Genomic DNA, 9,740 nt, shown 5'->3' on the forward strand with positions numbered 1-9,740 from the left:
GTTGATGCTGTTGGCTTGGGATCCTTCCCCATCTCTTATACATGAAACAGAGACAGGAATCCTTGGTTCCTTCTGTCCATGTTCCCAAGACAAGATTCAAGACCTGCCCCATCTCACACAGAAACTATTTCCAGCTGCCTGTGGCCCCAGGGCACGGGGTATGTGTCCGGTGCACATCAGGGTACACTGAGGCTCCAGTATACAGGCTGGGGTTCAAGCCAGTGCAGGGAAATAAAATGGCGTAGAATCTGAGACTGCTGATGAGTTAGCTGTCTGTGGCAAAGATCCGATATGAAGCACTGAATTAAATCAAAATGTGCTGACTTAAATTCTAACTTATTATCTGTCTCTCTCTCTGTTTCTCTGTCTCTCTCTCTGTTTCTCTGAGACAGGATCATATTCTATGTCCCACTCTGGCCTGGAATTCACAGAAATCTGCCTGCCTCAGTCTCCCAAGCTCTGGAATCATGCACGCACGCACGCACGCACTCACTCACTCACTCACTCACAAACACCACCTTTCCCTCATATACCTAATGGTTTTATAGTTTAGTGTAGTGAACCAGCAGCTTGTAAGTACATAAATACAGAAATACATTAATCATAAAAGATACGTGTGCTCTTAGTACTTGGGTCCCATTCACTAAGAGGTCAGGGCACCGGCTCCTGTCCCCAAAGCCCACTCTCTTAATCACTATATGTGTGGAGGGAGTGCATCCTGGCTCTCATTCATTCAGTTCTCACTCTAGTGACCCTGAGGACCAGGAGCCCTGATGTCCTGGGGTGTGGAGGATTTTGGAACTTTGGGTTGGAAAAGCCATTGAGTGTTTAGAGTCTAATGGGCTGTTTGTGGGAACTTGGAAGATAAGAATGTAGAGAGGCAGATGATGGAGGTGGGTGTGTGAGGTTTCAGAGGGAGGCAAAGATTCTATTTGGCTGTTTGTGTGAGATCTTTGAATTAAGAATCAGTGGTTTCTTCCGACATATGGACCAATGGAATCGAATTGAAGACCCTGACATTAATCCATGTACATATGAACACTTGATTTTTGACCAAAACAAACAAACAAACAAACAAACAAAAACAAAAAAAAACTATACAATGGAAAAAAAAGAAAGTAGCTTCAACAAATGGTGCTGGCATAACTGGATGTCAATATGTAAAAGATTACAAATAGATCCATATCTGTCACCATGCACAAAACTCAAGTCCAAGTGGATCAAAGACCTCAACATAAATCCAGTTACACTAAACTTAATAGAAAAGAAAGTAGGAAGCACTCTTGAATGCATTGGCACCAGAGATCACTTCTTAAATATAACACCAACAGCACAGACACTGAGCTCAACAATTAATAAATGGGACCTCTCAAAACTGAGAAGCTTTTACAGGGCAAAAGACATGGTCCATAAGACAAAAAGACAGCCTACAGATGGGAAAAGATCTTCACCAACCCCACATCTGACAGAGGACTGATCTCCAAAGTATATAAAGAACTCAAGAAACTAGACATCAAAATACTGAATAGTCCAATTAAAAAATGGGCTAAAGAGCTAAACAGAGAATTCACAAAACAAGAATCACAAATGGCTGGAAAACATTTAAAGAAATGCTCAACATCCTTAATCATCAGAGAAATGCAAATCAAAACGACTCTGAGATACCGCCTGACACCTGTCAGAATGACTGTGATCAAAAACACTAATGACAGTCAATGTTGGAGAGGATGTGGAGCAAATAGAACACTCCTCCACTGTTGATGGGAATGCAAACTTGTACAACCACTGTGGAAATCAGCATGGCGGTTTCTCAGAAAATTGGGAATTGATCTACATCAAAACCCAGTTATACCACTCTTGGGCATATACCCAAGGAATGCTCCATCATACCACAAAGATACATGCTCAACTATGTTCATAGCAGCACTATTTGTAATAGCCAGAACCTGGAAACAACCTAGATGCCCATCAACTGAAGAATGGATTAAGAAAATGTGGTACATCTACACAATGGAGTACTACTCAGCAGAGAAAAACAATGACAGCATGAAATTTGCAGGCAAATGGATAGAACTAGAAAAAATCACCCTGAGTGAGGTAACTAAAACCCAGAAGGACAAACATGGTATGTACTTACTCATAAGTGGATTCTAGATGTAAAGCAAAGAACAATCAGACTGCAACCCACAGAACCATGGAGGATATATATATATATATCAGGGGGGACCCTAGGATGACTGTGGCTTATAATAAGTTTTGGGTTTACTCAATTACTGAGCAAGCCTCAATGAAACATTTCACTATTAAAATAAGAATTTATACTGTATCAAGCTGATAATAGATAGATAGATAGATAGATAGATAGATAGATAGATAGATAGATAATAAATAGCTGAAACAATAAAAATCTAGAAGATATGGTAAAAAAAAAAAAAAGAATCAGTGGTTTCTCATCAGCTGGGACTGAACGTCAGCTCTGTAAAAAGAGACCTGCACCATGGAGACCAAGTCTTCTGGAAAGGATTTCCTCATGGTCACACACAGAAGCTGTGGTCCAGGGACCAAGACTGCCTCTCAGGGTGGCAGCCAGACCTGGTAAAGTGGAAATGTCTCCCAGGTGGTTCTATTTTAGTCCCTCTAAGGCTGAAGGATTGAAGGGGTCATGGAGAGCAGCTGAGGCCTGGTACTGAGAGAGGCCAGGAGAGGCCATTGGAGAAAGTGCAGCCTCAACTGTAGTGGAGAACCCCCTCAAACACTGAAGGTCCCCTGAACATGAGACCATTGCCAAGGAGAGCAGAACATGTGAAGAGAGCTGGCCTGAGCCTGTGAGACCAGCTGTGTGCTGTGGATGGCAGAGACGAGAAGAACAAAACCCAGGCCCTTTGGAACTCAGAAAATGGTGAGTCCCAGATATCAGATATTGAGATTTTTGCACTGTTGGGCTTGGTTTTTATTTTGATCTGATTGTGACTTTCATCTTGAACTAAAAAAAAAGTATTTAATTTGTATTCTTAAATTTATAGGAGCCCACAGTTGAGAGACTAATCTTTATAAGTGTTGGAATTTTAAAAAATAAAATAATTTGGTACTTTAAAGCCACATTATGTTTATAATGTGATATTGACATTTTAGGAATAAACAAGAAAGGAAAGGTTATGGTTTAATATGGTGTGCTAGAGTATCATTGTGAAAGAGGCTTATTTGTGTAGCTTTTTTGTGTGGACTTTTATAAACACAAATGTAACAAAGAAGGCAATGATCCATAAAAGGTTGTTTGAGTTCAGAAAAACATTATTTAAAAAACATGTAAATAAACATTAGTATGTACCTACTAAATATTAATGAACAGCCCTTTCCCAGAACTTTCTCTGGACAGATAATTTAAACACAGTTGTCTGGCATTTCCTATATCTGGGAAATCAGGAAAGCCAGGCAGAAGACCATATCCAGGTTCAGGGCACACTGAAGATTGGGTTTTATAGCTGTGTTCTGATATCCAACAAGGATAAATATGTATTATAAATTGAATGCTAATGTTTGTCCCAGGAGGCAAGAAATCACGTCCAAGAACAATTCAGGGAACAAAATACACCTGAGTTGAAAGGCCCTCTGCCTTTTCCCCTGGAGCCTCTCTGACGGTTCCCCAAGGCATTGTTCACCATGGGTCATCCTTTTGACCATATTCAAACATCTCCCCCCTATTTATTTTTTTTTTAAATTTCAGGGTATTTATTCTTGTTTGGAGCCATCGACATCCTAAGAGAAACATGAAGGTATATGGTAAGTGTCATACAAGATCCAAGAGCGCTATGCATGACGCCCTGCCATCAGGACCAAGGACCGCGCCTTGTAAGGCATCAGCAATCCCTTTTATTATTATTCCTTGTTCTGAGAATCCAGGCAACTGTTTAAACATGTCTGTTTCTTGTCCTGGTACCCAGTGGTCTAGTTCTTTATACCATATGGGACAGGACAATGACCACATGGAGGGCTGAGCATCCTCAAAAGGCTGGGAAGCTTGAGTAATCAGTTTCCCTTGGGGCTAATTTGTTTTTAAATTAAAGTAAACAAGGTAATAGCAAGAGTATCTCTGGGAATAGGTCCCCCTTTTTATTTTTTAATAGTTTTTTTTTAAGGGTGGAGTGTGTATGTCCTACAAGTGTTTGATGTTGAAGGTTATAAAGGATTCTAGTGATGTGCTGAATTTGTCATCTGTATCAGAACTTCTTAAAATTCCTACTAGCAAAAACTGGGCCATTACCAGTTTTTAACTGCATGGGAATGCCAGTAATAGTGAATGTCTGCAATAAGGTGGAAATAAGAGCTTTGGAGGATGGTAATTGATCTATCTTTGAATGCTGAATCGTTAATATTTTGTTATAGGAGACTTGACCATCAATACTTGTCATATAGCCATCTTTCCTTGGGGAACAATAGGATTAGCAGTGTGGGCACCGGAGACCTCGGAGTCACTGACATAAACAAGAATGTTGTTGTCTTCCCAGTTAACAAAGGGAAACGCCAGAGGGTGAGGTACATAAGCCCAGTATGTCCAGCAGTGACAGATGCCAGCCACAGAGACAGTGCAGGGAAAACAGCCACTTTGTAGTCATACCCTTCCCCTGAGGTTTCTCATCAACTCTTTTTCCTCAGTCACTGATTTCTTTGCCCTAACCAGCGTTGGTAGGGGTATCTGTTCTTCCGGCATGACTCTGTCACTCCATTCTCTCTCTCTTTTCTTCAGGTATAGGCTCTACAGACGCTTCGGAACCCCTTGGTCCATTTTCCAGAGGCTGAGTCAGTCTTTCAAGTTTTTCACTGGCTTTTCAGCACCCTGGGAGTGGGGGGTGGGGCGGGGGGGATACAAACACAGCTTCTTTGGCTCCATTGAATTAATGGAGCCAGGCTGCTCAATTGGCCAGACATAACATCTCTCTGAAGAACCGCAACACTGAACTTTTTTCAGAGGGGCCCCAAAATGTTCCACAGCAGTGAGGCCATTCTTGCCCAAATATTTAAAAATCTTAAGTATATAAAAATAGAAGGTAAAATATTGTGAGGAATAGCCATATCACCCTCCTCCTCCTCCTCTACTTTTAAACAACGTTTAAGCTGTCCATTAGTTCTTTTTTTTTTTTTCATTAGTTCTTTTTATAAAAGATTGACCCTGAGGGTTATATGGAACGCCTGTGATGTGGGTGATATCAAACCATTGGCAAAATTCCTCAAAAGGCTTGTCAGTATATGCAGGAGCATTGTTAGTTTTTTAATATTTTACCTAAGATAGCAGAAGCTAGTGTTAAGTCATCCGAACTGCTTAATAAAAATTTTAATTTTTTTTTAATGTGGAATACAAATTTAAAGGGTTAATCCATTTCTTTATTTTTGTAGACATCCCTTTTAGCATTTTATTACCACTTTTATTATTATTATTTTGTAGAGAACAGAATATCATCCATAGGATGTACAATAAAAAAGCAACAGGAAACGGCTCTTTAGCTCTTTTTAAAGCAGTGCTAACAAACTTTTGACATAAAGTTGAGTTATTTGTCCTAATTCATTCCCTTTTCCTTGTTGACTGACTATCAGAAGTGGAGGCATGGTCTGCCCTTGGAGGCCATAGCCCCAGTTAAGCCCTTGAGTATGCCCAGCCCAATGTCAGCACAGAGGTGGGTATAATCATTAACATGTCCTTTCTTTTGAAGGGGACGGATGGCAGTCTGGTATGCAGCATTAGTATTTGCTGCAAGCCGCAAAAATATATAAAGTAGGATTTCAGATGATCATGACAAGCTAATACTTGGAAGAAGCCAAGGGCCTTCCAGAGGTCAAGCTGGGGCTCAAGGGGTCTTGGTGATATTTGGCTTTTGATTATCAGCCATTTCCTGCTATGAGTTTCTTGTGTGCTATTGTAGCTTTTCCATCATTCATTGGGGACCATTTTCCCTCTACTAATAGAATATTTAGAAAACCGTCTATGCTGACAGTTATGCACAGCCAGAAGCCCAGTTCAAGCCTCCCTGTAATTATTGCCATTGGCAGCATCTGGCCAGGACCATCCCTGAACAGAAAAATGAAAGTACCTTATCAGAGATACCTCTGTACTCTCTAAGAACAGACTTAAGCATCCAGACTACCTGTTTGAGAAGGATTGGCGGATGTGCTAATTAAGCTTAACTTTCTCCTTTCCAAAGTCTTATCTCTAGTTTTATATCCACCCTTAACAATTAACTCAGAACTAAAGGGTTCCAACTTACAGGTGCATCTAGCTGTGACCGAAGTTGCCTAGCGACCGAGCACACTCGCCAGAAACGGCAGGAGCAGAGATAGCTTGAAGAGATAAGGGTCAAAGGGATAAAAGGGCAGTTTTATTTTCAGAGGACTAGATAGAAAAGAGAAAAGAGAATGGAAGAACAAGATGGGTAAGAACTTGAGAGGAACAAACTGAGATGGGGAAGAACTAGACTGAAGGGCTAGAAGACAGTATTAGAGGAACAAGATGGAAGATGAGGAAGAACCAGATGGGGAAGAACAAGATGAGAGAGAAGGAGGTGGGAAAGGAGCTAAGATGGGAAAGAACTAGATGGATGAGAACCTAGATGGGGCGGAACTAACATGAGAGACTTAAGATAGAACTTAGAGGGGACAGCAGATAAATGTAGAGAGAAATCAGGCAAGACAGGAGCTAGGCATGAGAGCAGAACTGAAGCTGTGTAGAGAGAGAACTGACTCAGAAGTATAAAGTGAATGGACTAAGTTTTGTGTACATAGATTCATCTCTTTTCATCAAAGGTTAAATTATCAGCAGGTTGTAAATTCTTCCAAGGACCCTGGGAGAGGACTTTTGAGGGGCTGGATCCCCATAGTCTCCATTAACTATTCTCACATGCCAATTGCTTAACAATAGTATTTCTGCCTCTCCGTCAACTGTAAGACAACTGACCACCTGTAGAAGACAAGAAATAAAATCTTAATGGGACTCAATTGTCTAATATTAGAAAGTTCCTGCCCTTTTTTCCAGAGTCTGGTAACTTATGCCCTGCATCCTCACTCCCAGAAAAGAAAGGCGCTCCTCTGGGGAACCCTGGTACATCATCTTCCCTTCCCCCATTCATTCCAATCATCTTAGTCCTCAGGTAGAGGATGCTGTGTTGGTTCAGGCAGGGGAGTGGACGGCCAGGGGCCTTCATCCCAGAACAGAGCCCACATTTTTACTTTCCAATTTCTTCCATTGGGTCCCTTCCAACCTTGCACTGGAAAAAAAAAAAAAAACCATTTTAGCTTGTAAATTCTTTTTGTGTATGTTTCATTATTTAGCTCATACTCATACAAAGAATCTGTCAGAGTCTTTTCTAAATCCTTCGACTTGTTTCCATTTATTGTTTGTATCACAATATGGACCAATGTCCAAGTTAACCCAGAATTGTATCAGAATTCTTTCTGCTTGTCTATGGGCTTTCTCTAGTTTTTTCTTTAACTTGACCTCACATGCTGGGATCTAAGGTGCCCTTTTCAGGAAACCAAGGGTTACAGTTCGTTTTTAAATCCCAGCCTTCCTGCAGCAGGGGCTTCAGACATTGTAGCCACACTCTCTTTACATAAATGGTGTATCAACTCCAGCTATGGTGCCAGGTTTCCGGCCTTTTGCCCCCAGATTAATCCCGGCTTACCTCCTTCTGCTGGGGTTCCCCTGGTCCTCTTGCAACTTTTCAGTCAGGCCCCTGGTTCAGGTGCCGCTTGTCAACTCTTGTTGACCTGTGTGGATCTTGTCTATGTGACCTGGGATCCGAGAACCTGAAGGAATGGGCCGGACTACAGTGTAATGCTGCAGATGGTCATATGTCCGTTTCAGTGGACTTTTATAGACACAAATGTAACAAAGAAAGCAATGATCCATGGAAGGTTGTTTGAGTTCAGAAAAACATGATAAAAAAAAAAAAGACATGTAAATAAACACTGGTAGAGCTGAGCGGTGGTGGCGCACGCCTTTAATCCCAGCACTTGGGAGGCAGAGACTGGCGGGTCTCTGTGAGTTCGAGGCCAGCCTGGTCTACAGAGCGAGATCCAGGAAAGGTGCAAAAACTACACAGAGAAACGCTGCCTTGAAAAACCAAAATAAATAAATAAAATAAAATAAACACTAGTATGCACATACTAAATATTAACAGAGCAGCCCTTTCCCAGAACTTTCTCAGGACAAACTGATTTAAACACAATTGCCTGGCATGTACTATGGACTCTATCTGGGAAGGCAGAAAGGTAAGGCAGAGGCCATATGCAGATTCAGGGTCAGACTGGGTTCTATCCCTGTGTTCTGGCATCCAACAAGAATAAACATGTCTCATAAATTGAATGTAAATGTTTCTCCCAGGAGGCTCAAAATCATGTCCAAGAACACTCCAGGGGAAAAAAAAGCACCCAAGAAAAAGGCCCTCTGCCTTTTTTCCTGGAGCCTCTCTCTCAGTTCCCCCAAGGCAAAGTTCATCATGACTTATTCTTTTGACCGTGTGCCCACAGGATCCTAAAGGAATCCCAGACTTAGAAGCATTGGCAGCTATACCCTTTCCTAGAAATCGAAACTGAAAAGCTCACCTGGGAGACATAGGAGCCTCAGGCTGCCGAGGGAAAGCTTCAGGGTCTGAGAATGGAGCAGGGACTCAGCAACACCCCGGCCTCGGAGCTGGACAAGGTCTTTGTGTGGAGGTTAGTAGTGTGTGTGCATGTGTATATAATTCCAGAGCTGGGGAGACTGGGGCAGAAGGATTGCAGTGAGTTCCAGGCAGCCTGGGGCAGGAGGATCCTGAGTTTGAAGCCAACCTAGGAGAAACTTCGGCCGGGGCCGAGCCACAAACAGCAGTGGGACCATGGAGGCAGTGGCTACTGCTCCACGTTGCCAGCTCCTTCTAATCGTGTTGGTGACTGCGGTGATGCTGCTACCTGGGACGAAGGGTTTACTGCTGCTGGTTCAGAGAAGAATTGCCTGGACCATCGTGTTACCAGAAAGCATTGGCAAAGGCAAGTTTGGAAAAGTTTGGCAAGACAAATGGTGGGGAGAAATTGCTGTGAAGATTTTCTCTTCTAGGGAAGAATGTTCATGGTTCCGAGAGACAGACATTTATCAGACTGTGATTGCTCCAAACCACAGAGGAGGCAAAAAAAAAAAAAAAGTCTGCAGAGAACCATGACCACGCCTAACAGTGACTTTGAAATCTTCAAAAAGGTGACAGGATCCCACAATGATGATTCCACATGGACTATAATAAAGCCATTAAGCTGATTAACATCACCAAAAGATCGACTTTGGACTACAAACTGGTCAGGATAATTTTGAGATGACTAGCTGAGATGATCCAGCCTGACAGACTACGAGCAAGGACTTATGACAAGCCCTGAACTTTCCTTTTATGCAGAGACTGGACAAATGATACAGGACTTGACAATTAACCCAAAATTTTTCTTTTCAAGATTCCCCAAAGATATCTTCACCCCCAGAAAGCAAAAAGAAAAAGAGAAAATAGATATGAGATAGATCATCAAATCTACTTGAGAAAAAAGATAAAGAAATAATAGGATAAATAGGTAGATCACTGAATCTACACTGAAAAGAAAAAGGGGAAGATATAAAAATGACAAAAGGTAGATTACTGAATCTATTATGAAAAGAAAAATACTTTTAAAAAGGAATTACTTGTTTTAAATAAGATAAGTAATGAAAATTTTTTGTCTGAGTTTATCAAATG

This window comes from Peromyscus leucopus, chromosome 23, assembly GCF_004664715.2.
Source record: "Peromyscus leucopus breed LL Stock chromosome 23, UCI_PerLeu_2.1, whole genome shotgun sequence".
Taxonomy (NCBI): Eukaryota; Metazoa; Chordata; class Mammalia; order Rodentia; family Cricetidae; genus Peromyscus; species Peromyscus leucopus.